The sequence below is a fragment of the Arachis hypogaea genome, chromosome 7 (genome assembly GCF_003086295.3).
Source record: "Arachis hypogaea cultivar Tifrunner chromosome 7, arahy.Tifrunner.gnm2.J5K5, whole genome shotgun sequence".
NCBI classification, from domain to species: domain Eukaryota; kingdom Viridiplantae; phylum Streptophyta; class Magnoliopsida; order Fabales; family Fabaceae; genus Arachis; species Arachis hypogaea.
The window spans coordinates 14,899,012-14,920,110 of record NC_092042.1 but is presented as its reverse complement, the minus strand read 5'-3'; the positions used below and the strand labels follow the sequence as shown (position 1 = coordinate 14,920,110).

Below are 21,099 nucleotides of genomic sequence, written 5' to 3'. Positions count from 1 at the left end.
GTAAAGGTTAACTAAGTGGGATTAAAACTCAATTCTCATCACCATCGATAAAGATAACTAGGATATGACTTCCAATTTCTCATATCTTGCCAAGAGTTTATTTTATAGTTATTTATTTATTTTACCTGTCAATTAACATGCTTCTTCCTTACTTTCAAAACCCCCAATTCACAAGACTTATCATAACCAATAATAAGAACATACCTCCCTGCAATTTCTTGAGAAGACGACCCGAGGTTTGAATACTTTGGTTATCAATTTATTTAGGGGTTTGTTACTTGTGACAACTAAAACGTTTGTACGAAAGGATTTTTTGTTGGTTTAGAAGCTATACTCACAACGTGGCTATATTTTTACAAAATTCTTTACCAGCAAAAATCCTAACGTCAAGCAGCAAGTCGTCCATTCAACTGTTGGACCTCCCTTAGGCAAGTTGGGCTTTTCATTTCTAGGATTGCTTTGCACTTGTTGGGGTTTGCTTCAATCCCCCTTTGTGTCAGCATAAACCCCAAAAATTTCCCAGCCTCTACCGCGAAGGTGTACTTTGTGGGATTCAACCTCATCCCATGCAACCTTAGGGTGTTGAAGAGTTGCGAGAGATCTGTCAAGGGTTCGGTCTCCTCCTTGGTTTTTACTAGCATGTCGTTCACGTAGACTTCCATTAAATTCCCAAGGTGAGGAGCAAACACCTTATTCATCAGCTTTTGGTATGTGGCCCCAGCATTTTTTAACCCAAAAGGCATGACCATGTAGCAATAGTTTGCTCTGGACGTGATGAAGGATGTTTTTTCTTGATCTGGCTTGTACATCGGGATTTGATTATATCCTGAGTAGGCATCCATAAACAACAAGTATTGGTACCCTGAGCTAGAGTCTACTAGGGTATCAATACTGAAAAGTGGGTATGGGTCTTTGGGACACGTCTTGTTCAGGTCAGTGTAGTCGACGCACATCCTCCATTTGCCGTTTTGCTTCCTGACCAGCACTACATTTGCCAGCCATGCTGGATACTTGACCTCTTTGATGAAGCCGGCATCTAAGAGGGCTTGTACTTGCTCTTCCACCATTTGAGCTCATTCTGGTCCGAGTTTCCTTCTTCGCTGTTGTACAGGTCATGATCCGGGGTATACTGAAAGCTTGTGGGACATGAGTTCGGGATCTATCCCTAGCATGTCGGAAGCTTTCCAGGCGAAGAGGTCGGAATTATCTTGTTGGAGCCTTATCAGTCTATGTTTTAGGTCTTCCCCCTAGACTGACCCCTATATTGATGTTTTTTCCTTCCTCTCTTCCAACCTATACTTCTTCAGTTTTTCCCCCTGGTTGCGGCCGTAGCTCTTTTTTAGCACTGACTCCGCCGAGCTCTATGGTGTGAACTTCCTTGCCCTTTCCTCTCAGGTTCAGGCTTTCATTGTAGCACTTTCTTGCCAATTTCTGGTCTCCCCGGATGGTTGCTATTCCCTCTGGTGTTGGGAATTTCATACAAAGATGAGGGGTGGACACCACTACTCCGAGCCGATTTAGGGTAGTTCTGCCGATTAAGGCGTTGTAGGCTAACCCCACGTCGACGACTATGAAGTCGATGCTCAAAGTTTTGGATTTTTTCCCTTTTCCAAAAGTCGTGTGGAGGGGTATGAATCCTAGTGGTTTTATTGGTGTATCCCCTAATCTGTACAGGGTGTCCGAGTAAGCTCTTAACTCCTTTTCATCCAATTCCAGCTTATCGAACGCTTGCTTGAAAAGGATGTCGGCTGAACTCCCCTGATCTACCAGGGTTCTGTGAAGATGGGCGTTGGCAAGGACCATGGTTATTACCACTGGGTCATCGTGTCCAGGAATGATTCATTGCCCATCTTCTTTGGTGAATGAGATGGTTGGGATGTCGGGGGCCTCGCTTCTGACCTGGTAGACTTCTTTCAAGTGTCTCTTGCGAGATGACTTTGTGAGCCCACCTCCCCCAAATCCCCCTGAGATCATATGTATATGTCTTTCTGGGGTCTGTCGTGGTGGGTCCCTTCGGTCGCCGTCATCTCGCTTTCTTTATCCATGATTGTCCGACCTTTCCATGAGATATCTATCAAGCCGACCTTTCCTGGCCAGCTTTTCTATCACATTTTTAAGGTCGTAACAGTCATTCGTTGAGTGACCATACATCTTTTGGTACTCACAGTTATCTCCACGACTTCCCCCTCCCCCCTTTTTTTTGCTTTTGATAGGTCTAGGGGGTGGTAGTCTTTCAGTGTGGCAAATTTTCCTGTATACATCAACTAGAAAAACTCTTAGAGGAGTATAAGAGTGATATCTCCTAGCCTTTTCAGGGCCGACTTCCTCTTTTTTCTTGGGCTCTCTTTCTTTCTCTTTCAATGAGTGAGAGTGCCCAAGTCGCCAGTTCGGCTCTCGTAGTCTGGCGTTTTCCTCCATGTTGATGTACTTCTCAGCTCTTTTCTATACATCACTCAAGGAGGTCAGGTGCCTTTTTTATATGGATTGGGAGAAGGGACCTTCTTTGAGTCCATTTACTAGGCCCATAATTACTGCCTCTGTGGGCAGGTCTTGAATCTCCAAGCACGCTTTGTTGAACCTTTCCATGTAGTCCCTTAAAGGTTCCCCGACCTCCTGTTTTACGCCCAGAAGGCTCCGTGCATGTTTTACTTTGTCCTTCTGGATGGAGAATCGCATCAAGAACTTTCGCAAGAGGTCGTCAAAGATAGTGACCGACCTTGGTAGAAGACTGTCAAACCACTTCATCGCTACTTTCGTCAAGGTAGTCGGGAAAGCTTTGCAGCGAGTAGCATCAGAAGCGTCGGCCAGGTACATCCGACTTTTAAAATTGCTCAAATGATGCTTTGGATCCGTGGTCCCGTCATAGAGGTCCATATCGGGTCTTTTGAAATTCTTCGGAACTTTTGCCCTCATTATGTCCTCACTGAATGGGTCTTCTCCTCCCAAGGAGGAATCTTCTCGGTCGCTACGGGAGCTTCGACTTTTGAGAGCGGACTCCAGCCTTAAGAGCTTTTCTTCTAGCTCTTTTCTTCGTTCTATCTCATTCCTCAAGTTTCTCTCTATCTCTCGCTATCGTTCTAACTCCTGCTCCAGTTGCTCCAGGCGCCCTTGGTGGCCATGGAACAGTCCCATGAAGTCGGTTGCATGGGGCTGTCCTTCTTTTCCTGACTCGCGTTCTTCAGAAGAGTTTGCCTTTGGGTCCTTTAACCCAAAGGTACCTTCTCTATGCTAGTTGTTCACCTCTTGGTGGGGGGCTATGTCCGCGTCGTTGTTCCCAATGCCCAGATTCTCTTGCTCAGAATCGGATGCTGTGTGGCCATCTTCAGGTGAATTGTCCACCATTACTGGTTGATCTCTCAGGTTCTCTGGCAAGGGCGCCAATGTTACGATGTGTAATCGAAGATTAGTGGGCTAGACTTGTTGGGTTGGCCCAATCGTCTAAAAGAGGGAGTCCTTTGGGTAGGTTCGCGTCTGGGAGCCTCCGCTCAACTTGTGTGTGGGAGAAAGAATGGGGGGTGGTACCTGCAAAGACACTCCAATGCCTAAGTCAGCAAGGGTCTAAGAAAGTTTGGAGAGTATGGAAACTTAGAGATACCTGAGGGGTGTTAGTGTATTTATAGTAGTGAACCAATAACCACCATTGGAGTAGTTCCACCTTTTAAGAAGGATAACCGTCCCTTTATCTTAGGGAAGTTGAGATATGGGTCCTAAAAGTGGGTTAAGAGATTTTAAGGACAGTTACTTATTCAAATAAGTGTTATCTACTAGTTAACCCTCGTTCCTGACTTCCTTAGGGTGGAGCTTGTGTCGAATCCGACCTCTTCGCGAGAGATCGGTTACGTGGGAGACCAATCCATGGATTGGGTCTTTTATCTTATTTGGTCTTGGACTTCAATGTTGGGTCAAGATATGAACATTTATAAATTTGTTCTATTTTAATTTTTTCTGATCAAATTGATTTATTTTTTTGAAATGATATAAGACAGAGACTTACTTAAATAAGATATCAATAATACAATTGCTAATAGTATTTATTTTTTTAGGAAAAAGATATTATTATTAACTTTTTTAGAAAAGTAATATTTATGTGTAAGATATCCATAAATTTAATATAACTGATAACTTTTGATTTGTTGTGTCATTAATTAGATAAGTTATAGATAAGTTATAGTATATACAAGTTTAATCACCCGTGCCATGCACGTGATAAGATTGAAATTATAATTTTAAATTATTTTATTAAAATTAATTTAAATTATAATAATTTGATTAATAAAAATATGACATGTTATGTATTATTTGTTTTTTCTTAAGCTAGTTAAATATATTAATTCTAAAATAGTTATTAATTGGTTTTAGTAATCTACTTTTTTCAATAAATCAAACATATATATTCAATGTGACCATAAATAACTTAATAATATTTAGACCCACCAACAAAGTTTTATATGTTGTTTTACTGTCAAGTAAGAACATATCAAAATTATCTCAAAATAAATAAGAAATTATTAGAGAATTCTAATGCATAAAATTCTCTAATAAACAATAAATAATCTAAATCTACTAAAAAACAACTCAACACTTTTCTTTGATGCCTGCAAAACATATACGTGAAATAATATTATATCAATGTTAGTATACAATTTTACAATTATCGACCGTATTTACTATATATGACTCATTCTTAAAAGTTATTCTATACACGTGTGTAGTCAGAAGATAAATTACTGGACTTTATTTTACTTTTCTAAATTATTATAATTATGCATTATTCATTAAATGCTAATTGTAATATTGTAATATAATTATAATAAATATATTTTTCTAAAATAAATTTAGAAGAGAGAATAGTACTTTCATTTTGGAGAAAAAATAAATTCATGAGGAATTGACACTTCACTTTTATTAGTTGATAATGTATCAAATATTGATTTTATATAATTATAATAAAAATATTTCTCTAAATTAGTATAATCATGCATTATTCGTTAAATGTTAATTGTAATATAATTATAATAAATATATTTTTCTGAAATAAATTTAGAAAAGAAAATAGTGATTTTATTTTAGAGAAAAAATAAATTCATGAGGAATTAACACCCCACTTTTATTAGTTGGAGAAAAAAATCCAAGTTTTACTATATTTTGTCATTATTATACATTTTTCTCTAATCATATATCCACTGTTTTTTTTTGTTTTAGCATTTTAAACTTGGATTAAACTTCTATTATATGATAGAATTAATATGAGTATATTTTATTATTAAATAAACAAAGTTAATATAAAATAAAATTATACATAAAAAAGCAAAGAAAATAAAATTAAAATAGCAAAAGTGATAAAAAGATTATTTTTATAATTTTGTTTTGTCATTTTTATGTATAGAAGATTAGAAAATATTAAATTTTTAACTAAATTAATTTTTATTTGTTGTATTCAATTTAAATAAGTAATAAATTATCTTATTTTAATTTATTCCTTAAATTTATATATAATAAAAATTAAATCAAATAATTAAAATACATAATTTTAAATTGTGTGATACTTAAATATCTATTCAAATCAATTAGTTGATATAATTAATTCATCATAATAAATTGACTTTAATGAGTTAAACAAAATAAAGCAGAAGCATGCTACGTTGATTCTATCATTAAAGGTAAAAATTCGATTTTTATATAATAGAATAGATAGAATAGATAATATAATAAACGGCGAGAAAGAGAAAGATAAAAATTTTAAATCCTAAGTTGTTTCATTTGGATATTGCAATGTGGGTATCACATTATTTTACTTATTCTACCTATGGACCCTTTTATAACTTTATTTCAGTATTAATGGAAGAATGACTTTAATTAGTATTTGATAAAATATTCAATTAGAATAATTAAAAAAATAAAATTATGATATTATTAAAAATAATACATTTTTATGGTAAAAAATTATATTTAAATAAAATATTTATAAAATATAAAATTTAGAGTAACATAGTTTCATGAACATTAATCAATTATGAAATAATATCAAATTATAATATAATTTATTTATGAAAAAATAATCAATAATTAATATTAATAAATATAAAAATTATCCAAACACTTTGAAAAGTATGAGTGGTTAATTATTATTCATTATTAATAATATTTTGTTCATAACAAAAAATGAAAATATAATTATTCAGATTTATATTTTAAAAAAATAAACGTATAAGTAACAAATGATCCATTTTATCATGTATATTATAAATTAATGAATTAAACTAACTGATATAATAAATTATAATTAATTAATTGGTATAAATTATAATAAATTATATGATATTTAAAAAGAAAATAAAATGAATAAAAAATAAAAAGAAATAGAAGAATAGAAGACTATAATAAAATAAATTGAATAAATTTTTTTTCTTTTTACAAATTTTATATTACATCTGCTTCAATAATAATAAATAAAAATACATTAACTTAATATCTAAGAAAAATGATGAGATAAAATCATAACACAATTCTAAAATAAAAGCTTAAATTAAACCATAATATCATTGTACAACACAAATTAAAAGTAATTTCACACTACAATATACCATACAAATAGGTAAATGACTTAAACTTAATTACAAATTTTTTATTTATTTATGCAAACATGATAACACCATGGTCTATAAATGCTTAATGGATAACATATCATATATTGCTCTAAATGATGAGCACGGGAGTTGAAGAGTGTGTGCTGATTTGTATCCATGATAGTTACCTTCTTGTGACGACGTCTCATAGGAAGAAAAAGAATTGTTGTAAAAGCTACCCAATAAAAGAATAATTGGTAAATGAATGATGTTTTCTTCTAACATATATGATTTTTTATAGTGGTAAAATAAAAATGAAATGAATGAAATTTTGTATTTTTATATTAGAAATAGAATTTGATATTTATCCTAATAAAATTAAATAACAAATTAGTTATATTTAAATAAATAAAATAAGTTAAACAAAAATATTTGTAAGAATTAATCAAATTAATTAGTCAATACAAATAATTAGTATAATTAATTTTATTTGATTTATTGAATTCAAAAAATAAATTAAAAAATAAGTGATTGAATTAATTAGTTGATATAATTAATTTATTATAATTGATTGGATTTAATGAATTAGAAAAAATAAATAAGAAAACATAGGAGACAATGATTTTTTTAACTAAATTAATATGTATTTATTGTATTTAATCATTATAAGTAATAAATCATCTATGTTATTATGTACCTTATAAATTAATGAATTAAAATAATTGATATAATAAATTACAATGATTTGATTGATATAAATTATAATAAATAGTGTAATATTTAAATACATAATCAAATCAATTAGTTGATATAATTAATTTGCTATAATAAATTGTATTCAATGAGTTATAAAAAATAAATTAAGAAAGACGCTAAGAAGTATGTCACGCCCATCATGAAGTGCAGAAATTCAATTTTTATATAATAAAAATATACATTCTTATATATGTTATAGAAATATGATTTGATTCCATGAACTTGCTTATTTTTTTTTTACTTGCCACCTATATTCAGCATGGAATTTTAATTTTTCTAAAATAAATTTAGAAGAGAGAATAGTACTTTCATTTTGGAGAAAAAATAAATTTATAAAGAATTGACACCTCGCTTTCATTAGTTGATAATGCATTAAATATTAATTTTATATAATTATAATAAATATATTTTCCTAAATTAGTATAATCATACATTATTCATTAAATGTTAATTGTAATATAAATATAATAAAGATATTTTTGTAAAATAAATTTAGAAGAGAGAATAGTGCTTTCATTTTAGAAGAAAAATGAATTTATGAAAAATTGACACCTCACTTCAATTAGTTAGAGAAAAATACAATTTTAGTATATTAAGTAGAAGTATATTATTATTATTATTATTATTGTTGTTGTTGTTGTTGTTGTTGTTGTTGTTGTTGTTGTTGTTGTTGTTGTTATTATTATTATCATTAAAAATATTTTTGATTGATAATTGATAAGTAGTTTAATAATGTATTAAATATGAATTTTATATAATTATGCATTATTCATTAAATGCATTCATTTTGGAGGAAAAATGAATTCACGAGGAATTCACACCTCACTCATTAGTTGAAAAAAATCCAATTTTAATATATTAAGTAGATTATATAAATAGAAATACTTGCTAATAAGTATATATATAAAAGAGGAGATATATAGTTATATATAATATAATTGCTATATATGTAACAGATATAAATTGTTATAATTATAGAGACTTACTATAATTATATTAAATTTCATTATAAATGTAAACAAATAAAAGTGATAATAATTAATATTATTTTTTTCTTTTTTACATTTAATATTTACCGTAAATATAAAAAACATTGAGAAAAAAAGTAGATACTGACTTTATTTTATTTTATTTTACGTCATAGATTTCTTTACTAAAATTAATGGAGGAAAAAAAATCTTTATGATTATATATCAATCTCAATCACAATAAATAAAATGAATCGGTTGAGCAACTAACAAATTTACCAAAAAATCTATTCTTTATTTTCATTAAACATTTATATTAATTCAATTAGATGAGTATTTTAATAAAAGAAAAGATTATTATTATTATTATTATTATTATTATTATTATTATTATTATTATTATTGAATAATAACGATAATTATCGTTATTAATATCAAATTGGTTATTAATATATATATATATATATATATATATATATATATATATATATATATATATATATATATATATATATATTGTTGCTTCTACAATTGTCCAATAATATTTTCTTTCATTTGTTAATTAATTAAACTTGGTTATTTATATTAAATATATTTAATGATTACTAAAAATTAATCATATAATTATCATTATTATTAATAACTAATTATTAATAATCAATTTATATTTCTCTAAAATATAATTTTCTATATTATTATTATTATTATTATTATATAGGTCATCATTAAAATAATAACTTGTCACTAATAAAATTTTAGGATAATGAATAAAAAATAGAATTATATTAATATAATTAAAATCAATATAATTAAAATAGTTAAAAATATTTTTGATTGATAATTAGGTTAATAATGCATTAATTATTGATTTTATATAAATATAATAGAGATATTTTTTAAATTAATATAATTATGAATTATTCATTAAATGCTAAGTATAATATTGTTATATAATTATAATTAAGATAATTTTCTGAAATAAATTTAAAAGAGATTAGTATAATTATAATAAAGAGATTATCTTAAATTAGTATAATTATGTATCATTCATTACATACTAATTATAATATAATTATATCAATTAAAGATAATTTTTAAAAATAAATTTAAAAGAGAGAAATAGTGCAATCATTTTGGAAGAAAAATGGGTTCACAAGAAAGTGACACCTCACTTTCATTAGTTGGAGAAAAACACAATTTTAGTATATTAAATAGAAGTAGATTGGTATAAATTATGATAGATTACATACCATTTGAAAAGAAAATAAAATGAATAAGAAGAAAATAAAAATAAATAGAATAGATAGAAGACTACAATAAAATAAATTAAATGTGAGAGTTTTTTTGGTACATTTCATATCACATTCGTTTCAATAATAATAATAATAAATAAAAATACGTCAACTTGATATCTAAGAAAAAATGATGAGATAAAATCATAATACAGTTCTAAAGTAAAAGCTTAAATTAGAACATAATATCATTACATAACACATATTGAAAGTAATTTCACACTACAATATATCACAAACAGGTAAATGACTTAAATTTAAATACACAACAATTTTTATTTATACATACATGATCTATAAATACTTTATAGATAACATATCTTATAGAGCTCCGAATGATAAGCACGAAAGTTGGAGAGTGTGTAGTTTGTATCCACGATAGTTGTCTTCTTGCAACGATGCCTCATAGAATTTGATATTAGGAATAGAATTTGATATTTATCCTAATAAAATTATTATTATTATCAATATAAATGGGTTAACAACTTGCCACTAATAAAATCATTGGATAATGAATAAGAATTAGAAGGATATGAATATAATTAAAATATTTAAAAATATTTTTGATTGATAATTAATTTAATGATGCATTAAATATTGATTTTATATAATTATAATAAAGATATTTTCTTGAATGAGTATAATTATGTATTATTCATTAAAATAATAAAAAATATTTCTAATTAATAATTGATAAGTAGTTTAATAATAAATTAAATATTGATTTTATATAATTAAAATAAAAATATTTTCCTAAATTAGTATAATTATGCATTATTCATTAAATGCATTCATTTTGGAGGGAAAATGGGTTCACGAGAAAGTGACACCTCACTTTCATTAGTCGAGAAAAAACCCAGTTTCAGTGAAGACAACTCGATGAGGTATTTCATGGATGTGATGCATTGTAAATGATTGTGGCAAAAGACAATCGAACTGGTGTAAGACCCATAATTTTCGAAAAAAAATATTATTATGAGTTAATTTCAATTTATTTATTCATTAAAGATTTTATTTTTAGAAAAATTATTTTTATTAAAAGTAATTAAATCAAGTTTTGACTAATAAATTAAAAATTTTATTTAATTTTATAATTATTGAATAATTTTTTTTTATATTTAAATTATAGAGATTAACAGTTGTAAAAGAATAAGAATTTTATACAATTTAGTTAAATAATTGAGATTCTAGAATTTAATACTTTAATTTTATAAACAAAGAAAATTAATTATCTTTAATTTTAAATTGGAATACTTAATTAAAATTCAATTAGCAAATTGATAAATAAATAATATTTTTTTTAAAATAATTTTAAAGAATTAAATTAGATTTTAAATTTATACATTATATCATAATTTTTATTAGAAATCATGTGTAGCTTTTGAAACGTACTTCATTAACAGCCTTCTTTCACCATTGATTTAACCATTATTATTATTATTATTATTATTATTATTATTATTATTACTCCATCCAGCCACATACACACAAACACACCTATACCTCCCATGTTTCCTTCAGTAGCCGCCATTACCCCCTCACCCTTCTAACTCCTTCACATCTGTAACACACACAAACCCACACATACTGAGATAGAGAGAAAAGAAAGGAAAACGAGAAAAGAGGGCTGAACTGAGAAGGAGGAAGGGAGGGGGACGATCGCTGCCGACGCGTCTTGCCATAGCCACCGCCACCGAGCAGCCGGACCGAGCTAAGAAGGAGAAGAGGCCGCTGTTGTCATCGAGCTTGGTAACGCCCATAGCCGCCGCCGTTGTGCTCCAGCTCGTCGCCGCCATCGCAGACCGCCGCTGCCACCGCGTCATTCATCGCCGTCGCAAGGAAGACCAGGATCGAGGGAGAGAGCCGCGCGAGGAGTCACCGTCGCCGCCGTTCGCGAGAGAGAGAGAGACGCGCTGTGCGGGAGTTGTCGTCGTGGGGTGTGTTGCCATTGAGAAGCCGTTGCCGCCAGATCCGCCGCTGCCGGAGCTTCTGTCCGGGTCCTGCCACTGGAGAACACCTCTGTCGCCACCGAGATCTGCCGCCGTCGCCGTTGTCGGAGTTCTGGTCGTCGCTGTCGTTCGAGGTGGCTGCCGGAGCTGCCGCCAAACCGGTTCAGCGATTGCCGCTGTTTCATTTTCTTAGTTTGGTAAGTATTTATGTTTCGGAAACCCGTGGTAGTATTCTGTTATGTTTGGTTATAAACTCTGAGGTTCTGGTAACGTAGGGTTGTGTTTTGAGCGTCATATGTCGCTCTTAAGTTGCTGTGAGTGCTGCGGAAGTGATCAGGGACTGAGTTTGCGGTTGCTGTTGGTTTCGGGTTAAGAGAAATGGTTTCGTTGACGCATTTTAAGCTATGGTTTCGATGAGTCGAGGTAGGGGTTTTTCTTAAAATCTAATTTATATTACAGAGTTGTGATAAATAGATATTAATATGAGAGAATATATGCATATGATTATAATTGCCTTATAAATGTGGTTGTTTGCTGGACTGAATGACTGATTGCTTGACTGCTTGAGTAGTTTGTGATTGCTGAAAAGAAATTAATTTGAAAGGTTATTTAGTTGATTATTATGAGAAATGTCTTTTCTTGGTTTGAAGCTATTTTTGATGATGTAAAGGAATTGGCTTTGGAAGTGGTTTAATTTTGAGTTAGTGACTTTATAAATGATTTAGTATTTGAGCTGATTCGATTTTAAAAAGAGGTTTATTTGTTAGAATTGGTTGATTTGAAAATAATTTGATATTGGAACTGGTTCAATTCTGGAAAATGTTTGAGATTTGAAAATGGTTGAGAAGAGGTTTGAGAAATGTTTGGATGGGACCCGAAAAGGGTGGCAGTGTCCAAGTTTTAGAGGAGATGCTGCCGAAATTTATAAAATTGAAAGTTTTATTTAAAGTAATAAAAAAAAATTAGTTTTTTTTAAGCAATATACGTTTTAAGATTGATTTGTCTATCAAAGAAAGAATTTTTTTTTGGAATCGAGATTGTTAACGAACAGAATGAAAAAGAGGATAATGGGGATTTTCTTTGAAATATGGCTTTGAAATGAACTTGGAAATGAAATTTGGATTGTTGAATGATTATGATATTGAGAATGTTGAGATGTGAACTTTGAATTATTCACAAGGCTTATGAATTTGAAATATCTGAGACACGAGGTTCCCTGGATTAAGTGCCGTGGCTTGCCACCACGTGTACCAGGTTGAAAACTCGATACTCTGTTGACCCTACGACGTAAGTGTGTGACCGGGCACTATATAAATTCCCGGGAATGTTACCCCCATTGAGCAATATTGATTATTTGAGAAAAAGCTATGCATAGACTCTTGGGGATGCACGTCGGGGGACAGTCTAAGTACAATTCAGACTTGTCGGGTTGGCTGGATAACCGACAGATGAGCCTCATCAGCCATAGGACAGGCATGCATCATATGCATTTGTATGCTTTGCTTGGGTTTGAACTTGTTTTGGTTTGCCTAATTGCTAAACTGTTCTTAACTTGCTAAACTGTTCTTAACTGCTACTTGAACTACTTGCTGTAACTGCTACCTACTTGTGCTTTCCTTGTTTGCCTTGCCTGTGTTTATCCTGGTGTGCTACATTTGAGAATGAATCTTGGTGCTGAATTAATGACTGTGTTGTTTGATTGTGTGGTTGGTTTCTGATTGAGATTTGCTTATGAGAAAGGAAAGACTTTGAATTTCTGAAAATGTTAAACACTGCCTCTTTGAAAAGGTTTTAAACGATTAGCTATTGAATTTTAGAAGTATTTATAAGACAATGATAATCACAGAATCTGAAAATAGTTTTTTTATTGAATATCTTCTTATGACAACTTTGAAACTCCGTGGTGAGACCGTGTGGTTAGGTTCTCACCCCCCTACAGCTTTACCTTTTCAGGAACCGGATGAAGAAGCGTTAAGAAGAGTTATACCGCGTTTGGTTGATATGTTGTTGTATTAATTAGATTATTTTATTCCCTCGACTTTGTTATTACAAATTTGTAAGAGGGATAGGATTTGTATGTTTTATATGTATATTATATTATGAGTTATTATGTAAGGAGTCTTGTATATGAATCTATGTCTGATTGTTTTTTTATTAAGATAAAGTGTTTACTTCCGGTTTTCAAGGAAATCAGCGATACAATGTCGAGTCACAGGCTCCTATTTTAGTATTTAGTATGTAAAGTAGTCGTAATACTCCTTGCTATCAGAGTGGCGCAGCCGGAAGCGTGACTACTGATAGTGAGGGTGTTACATTTTGGTATCAGAGCGGTCTTTCCTGTAGAGCCTGAGGAATCGACTGATTATGCTTCAATTGCATACTCTGAGAGTCTGTCATGTAGTAGGTCTTGTTTGAATAACGAGAATTAGAGCTTTATGCACATGACGGTCTATTGATTAATGCCATTAGTCTTGCATTGCATAATTCCTGGTATTAAGTTTGGCCGGCTTAACACTAGTAAATTATGTATATGTTAGCACTAATGAGTTATCATGGACGATATACGAGTTATAGATAACGCGAGTCGCGGGATTTGGGAACGTTAGGAGTTCGTTCTTGAGGTTACTCTGTTATGTGTCTCGAAATTCTGCTGAAGACATGTGACTTGTTCCTTCTTGATGTGCCTTGAAGTCCTTGTTAGAGAATTCTTTCTTGAAAAATAGTTCGACTATTTCCCATCCCCATCCCTTCGTTTATATGCCTTCTGCCTTATGTTGTTTAAACTCTTTTTCTTAACTCATGTACTCTTTGATGTGCGTTGAAACATGTTTGAAATAACAGAGTGATCATTAGAATCTTTGCGATTATGTTATCAATTAAGTTGTTTTCCTTGAGAGTATTGCATTCTTTTGAAATTAGCTGCAAACTTGTTTGAATTGTCATACTCTGTGAACTGATTTCTTTTTTTTTTTACATATTTCACTTCTCTTTGAATATCTTTATAGGGTTGTGATTTTAAGAGTCCTATTCACTCATGTTTTAAATCTTTTTTTTTAAGAACTTTTGGTTTATTCTTGTGTAAGTTGTTATTGACTTTGCATTCTTTTACTTGAACGGTGCATTCTCTATTCCTTTTCATGAGCAAAACTTTATCTCAAGTTTCCTTCTAACTAGATTGCAGTTTCATGCATGCTTTTGTTTTGTTGGTATTTGAATACCTTTCGGAATGTTTGAGAAAATATAATTTTGCCCTTACCCAAATTAAGTCTTTTCTTTTTCAAATATTGCATAGTTTACTTCAAATTAAATTTATATTGGAATAAAGCTACGTTCAAGCTTTTGTTATTCTTTTAAAGAATGTTTGTTGCTTACCTTTTCTTTTAGACTGCGAAATAAATTTTTCGCAAGTTTTCCATTCTTTTATGAATAATGCATTTGAAAGTATTTTTAATGGTACTCTCGAGTTCTGTGAACCTTGTTTTGGGTTTAGGATATTCTTTCCTATAAACTTCGCGCTTCTTTAATTCAGCTTGAACTCATTTCAAAATATTGTATTATTTTTCATCTTGTTGGTCCTATCAAATCCTTTTGATTTAAGTTTCTTATTCAAAATACGATTTGATTCTCTTTTTAGGTGCATCTCAATGTCCTTGAACATCTTTATGAGGTTGCAATTTCAAGAGTACCCTTGGAATTTTGGTTCTAGGCCTTTTTAAAGAAATTTCAAGTCAATATTTTCTTGTTTGATTGTATCCATAGCATGCCCTCCTTTAAATCTGATGAAGATGTTTTGAATTTAGCATGCTTTGATTCATGAGTTCTTGAAAGCATATGTATTTTGAGACCTTATCTCGAATCCTTTTTTTGAAACAAATTTGGATTCTTTTCAACTTTACTGCAATTTCACTACATATCTCTAATTGACTAAATATTTATGAATTTTTGAGAAATTACTTTTGGTTCTTAGCTTAATTAAATTTCATCTTTCAAACTTCACATATTCTATTCTTATCTTAAGAACAGTTCTGAAGTAAAAGAACTTGATTTTCCTTCTAATCCTATTGCAATTTTATGCATATTTTTGTTTGGTTATATATTTAAGCATATTTTGAGATTCTTGAAGGAAGATTTTGTTTCTATTTTACATAACTTTCATTTTATGAACCTCACGTAATATATTTCAGCCCAGGTACGTTTTGAAGCAACGCAAATATCTATACTTTTGTTAGTTCCTTTAAATATTTATTCCATATCTTTTCTTTTTACAAAGTAAGATAATCTTCCTCTTAAATTCATCTATTTTTTTTGTGTGGACATTCCATTTAATTGCGTTCCTAAACATTTTCTTAAATTTTGTAAACGATGTCATTGACTTTGGTTACTCCCTTATGAGTCTTGTACTTTAAATTCAGTTTGAATTCAATTCTGATGAATGTACTGTTTTCTTCTCATAGTCTCCATTAAAGTTCTTTGAACTCTCCATACATCCGACCCTTGCTTATAAAATACTGTTTGAATCTTTATGAGCATCTGTCTTGGTCATTACACTTCCTTACATGAATCCTATACTCTTGACATAACATTAAAATTATTTCGATACAACACCGATCCTTGAATCTTTGAAAATGTTAAGTGTTCCTTTTAATCAGGTCATATAGGCTTATGTGTTCCAATCGTGCCACGTAATTTGACGTGTTGTTTACCCTTTTTCTTTTCTTGAGATGTAATTTATATTTCTTTGCTTCACAATCTGTACCTTACACATATCTTGATCTATTTACATTTTCGAATAAGATAAGATCTCTAGTAACACAGTTGTTGACCTCATATTTCTGTACGAGCTAAGGAAACCTTATAGTATTCCGAAATTGTTCTGTTGTGATGCATCGTTATTGTCTTTAATCATTCCATTTCTACAAAATCTCATACTTCTTTGACTCAGCTTGAAATCTGTTTCAGACTAACACTGTTTTTTTTTCCTTATTAATCTTATCGAATTTCTTTAATTCAAGAGTTATCCTTGTAGTTGTCAATTAATTCCTTTTTGGCAATTTTCATTACTTATGTATCCTTATTTACCTATAATCTCATTCGTTCTTTCAAAATCCTATGAGTACTATTCTTGTCACTTATCATTCTTTTCTAAAATCTTGTGACCTTCTACGTGATTCGAGACTTATTTTAATGTCACGTGTGATCTTAGATGTGGCAAGTAATACATTAGTTCTTAAGACACGGTTAGTGAATGCAAAAGGTAAAATTAGTAAATATGCGATGCCATAGGATGCTGTGGAGCTTTGTTTTACACGAAAGAGTTTTGTTGATGTTAGGTTTGGGACTAGTCAGATTTGCAAAGTGTTTGATGAAGTTGAGAACCCTCAGATGAGTTGTTCGATGAAGTACGGTTGAGAATAGTAGAAATAAGTTATGTTGAAGGTTGAATAGTTGAATATTTGAAGTTGGTGCGAGACTAGTATGTGAATGTTAAGCACATCGTTTAAAGCCCAACCTGTTTTATAATCTTTCGTCACCTTACTTTACCATTACATGTTTGAACCATGTCAGCATTTGCATCAAGCTTGCTTTATAATTTCTGTCTTGCAGTCACACTCCTACTTTTATATTTTTATACTATATGATAATCAAAGTATTTGAAACTATATAAATATGAATGCTAAGGTTCTTTACTTTTTCATAAAATGCTAAAACCATGTAATGTTTTCTGTAATACGCTAATTTTCGAGGACGAAAATTTTTATAAGGTAGGTAGGATGTAAGACCCATAATTTTCGAAAAAAAATATTATTATGAGTTAATTTCAATTTATTTATTCATTAAAGATTTTATTTTTAGAAAAATTATTTTTATTAAAAGTAATTAAATCAAGTTTTGACTAATAAATTAAAAATTTTATTTAATTTTATAATTATTGAATAATTTTTTTTTATATTTAAATTATAGAGATTAACAGTTGTAAAAGAATAAGAATTTTATACAATTTAGTTAAATAATTGAGATTCTAGAATTTAATACTTTAATTTTATAAACAAAGAAAATTAATTATCTTTAATTTTAAATTGGAATACTTAATTAAAATTCAATTAGCAAATTGATAAATAAATAATATTTTTTTTAAAATAATTTTAAAGAATTAAATTAGATTTTAAATTTATACATTATATCATAATTTTTATTAGAAATCATGTGTAGCTTTTGAAACGTACTTCATTAACAGCCTTCTTTCACCATTGATTTAACCATTATTATTATTATTATTATTATTATTATTATTATTATTATTATTATTATTATTATTACTCCATCCAGCCACATACACACAAACACACCTATACCTCCCATGTTTCCTTCAGTAGCCGCCATTACCCCCTCACCCTTCTAACTCCTTCACATCTGTAACACACACAAACCCACACATACTGAGATAGAGAGAAAAGAAAGGAAAACGAGAAAAGAGGGCTGAACTGAGAAGGAGGAAGGGAGGGGGACGACCGCTGCCGACGCGTCTTGCCATAGCCACCGCCACCGAGCAGCCGGACCGAGCTAAGAAGGAGAAGAGGCCGCTGTTGTCATCGAGCTTGGTAACGCCCATAGCCGCCGCCGTTGTGCTCCAGCTCGTCGCCGCCATCGCAAACCGCCGCTGCCACCGCGTCACTCATCGCCGTCGCAAGGAAGACCAGGATCGAGGGAGAGAGCCGCGCGAGGAGTCACCGTCGCCGCCGTTCGCGAGAGAGAGAGAGACGCGCTGTGCGGGAGTTGTCGTCGTGGGGTGTGTTGCCATTGAGAAGCCGTTGCCGCCAGATCCGCCGCTGCCGGAGCTTCTGTCCGGGTCCTGCCACTGGAGAACACCTCTGTCGCCACCGAGATCTGCCGCCGTCGCCGTTGTCGGAGTTCTGGTCGTCGCTGTCGTTCGAGGTGGCTGCCGGAGCTGCCGCCAAACCGGTTCAGCGATTGCCGCTGTTTCATTTTCTTAGTTTGGTAAGTATTTATGTTTCGGAAACCCGTGGTAGTATTCTGTTATGTTTGGTTATAAACTCTGAGGTTCTGGTAACGTAGGGTTGTGTTTTGAGCGTCATATGTCGCTCTTAAGTTGCTGTGAGTGCTGCGGAAGTGATCAGGGACTGAGTTTGCGGTTGCTGTTGGTTTCGGGTTAAGAGAAATGGTTTCGTTGACGCATTTTAAGCTATGGTTTCGATGAGTCGAGGTAGGGGTTTTTCTTAAAATCTAATTTATATTACAGAGTTGTGATAAATAGATATTAATATGAGAGAATATATGCATATGATTATAATTGCCTTATAAATGTGGTTGTTTGCTGGACTGAATGACTGATTGCTTGACTGCTTGAGTAGTTTGTGATTGCTGAAAAGAAATTAATTTGAAAGGTTATTTAGTTGATTATTATGAGAAATGTCTTTTCTTGGTTTGAAGCTATTTTTGATGATGTAAAGGAATTGGCTTTGGAAGTGGTTTAATTTTGAGTTAGTGACTTTATAAATGATTTAGTATTTGAGCTGATTCGATTTTAAAAAGAGGTTTATTTGTTAGAATTGGTTGATTTGAAAATAATTTGATATTGGAACTGGTTCAATTCTGGAAAATGTTTGAGATTTGAAAATGGTTGAGAAGAGGTTTGAGAAATGTTTGGATGGGACCCGAAAAGGGTGGCAGTGTCCAAGTTTTAGAGGAGATGCTGCCGAAATTTATAAAATTGAAAGTTTTATTTAAAGTAATAAAAAAAAATTAGTTTTTTTTAAGCAATATACGTTTTAAGATTGATTTGTCTATCAAAGAAAGAATTTTTTTTTGGAATCGAGATTGTTAACGAACAGAATGAAAAAGAGGATAATGGGGATTTTCTTTGAAATATGGCTTTGAAATGAACTTGGAAATGAAATTTGGATTGTTGAATGATTATGATATTGAGAATGTTGAGATGTGAACTTTGAATTATTCACAAGGCTTATGAATTTGAAATATCTGAGACACGAGGTTCCCTGGATTAAGTGCCGTGGCTTGCCACCACGTGTACCAGGTTGAAAACTCGATACTCTGTTGACCCTACGACGTAAGTGTGTGACCGGGCACTATATAAATTCCCGGGAATGTTACCCCCATTGAGCAATATTGATTATTTGAGAAAAAGCTATGCATAGACTCTTGGGGATGCACGTCGGGGGACAGTCTAAGTACAATTCAGACTTGTCGGGTTGGCTGGATAACCGACAGATGAGCCTCATCAGCCATAGGACAGGCATGCATCATATGCATTTGTATGCTTTGCTTGGGTTTGAACTTGTTTTGGTTTGCCTAATTGCTAAACTGTTCTTAACTGCTACTTGAACTACTTGCTGTAACTGCTACCTACTTGTGCTTTCCTTGTTTGCCTTGCCTGTGTTTATCCTGGTGTGCTACATTTGAGAATGAATCTTGGTGCTGAATTAATGACTGTGTTGTTTGATTGTGTGGTTGGTTTCTGATTGAGATTTGCTTATGAGAAAGGAAAGACTTTGAATTTCTGAAAATGTTAAACACTGCCTCTTTGAAAAGGTTTTAAACGATTAGCTATTGAATTTTAGAAGTATTTATAAGACAATGATAATCACAGAATCTGAAAATAGTTTTCTTATTGAATATCTTCTTATGACAACTTTGAAACTCCGTGGTGAGACCGTGTGGTTAGGTTCTCACCCCCCTACAGCTTTACCTTTTCAGGAACCGGATGAAGAAGCGTTAAGAAGAGTTATACCGTGTTTGGTTGATATGTTGTTGTATTAATTAGATTATTTTATTCCCTCGACTTTGTTATTACAAATTTGTAAGAGGGATAGGATTTGTATGTTTTATATGTATATTATATTATGAGTTATTATGTAAGGAGTCTTGTATATGAATCTATGTCTGATTGTTTTTTTATTAAGATAAAGTGTTTACTTCCGGTTTTCAAGGAAATCAGCGATACAGTGTCGAGTCACAGGCTCCTATTTTAGTATTTAGTATGTAAAGTAGTCGTAATACTCCTTGCTATCAGAGTGGCGCAGCCGGAAGCGTGACTACTGATAGTGAGGGTGTTACAACTGGAACATTAGACGATAAGAATAACTTAGAGTAATAACAAATAAAAAATTATTAAAAGAATAATATAATAAAATGAGTATATGAAAAATATTATAAAAAATTATAAATTGTACCTTAAAAGAGTCAACTTCAATAAAAAACGAGAATACATTCTTATTCTATGAAGTAATAAAAAAGAAAAAATACTAAATATAAAATTATGAATTGACTCTCAAATTTAGATTCATGTACCACAGAAAAACACTATATATAGACTTTAGTAAAACAAAAATAAATATGTAAATTACCTATTATTAAAGTAATTCTTTAATAATGCATTAAATATTGATTTGATACAATTATAATGAATATATGCTCCTAAATTAGTATAATTATATATTAATTTCATCATAGCACGGGTAACAAAGATTTTTTATTATTAGTATTACTATTACTGATATTATTATTATCATTAAAATGAATAAAAGTATTT

General features: G+C 31.2%; 2 long non-coding RNA genes across 2 annotated transcripts; both read left to right on the top strand.

Annotated features, from left to right (window-relative positions):
• The first annotated feature begins 11,061 nt into the window (after nucleotides 1-11,061).
• Nucleotides 11,062-13,721, top strand: LOC112702587 (uncharacterized). Its single transcript, XR_003154196.3, has 3 exons — nucleotides 11,062-11,728; nucleotides 11,807-11,954; nucleotides 13,471-13,721. It is a non-coding gene; the product is annotated as an uncharacterized lncRNA (long non-coding RNA).
• Nucleotides 13,722-17,832: 4,111 nt separating this feature from the next.
• LOC112702586 (uncharacterized) lies at nucleotides 17,833-20,501 on the top strand. Its single transcript, XR_003154195.3, has 3 exons — nucleotides 17,833-18,527; nucleotides 18,606-18,753; nucleotides 20,251-20,501. It is a non-coding gene; the product is annotated as an uncharacterized lncRNA (long non-coding RNA).
• Nucleotides 20,502-21,099: the final 598 nt, after the last annotated feature.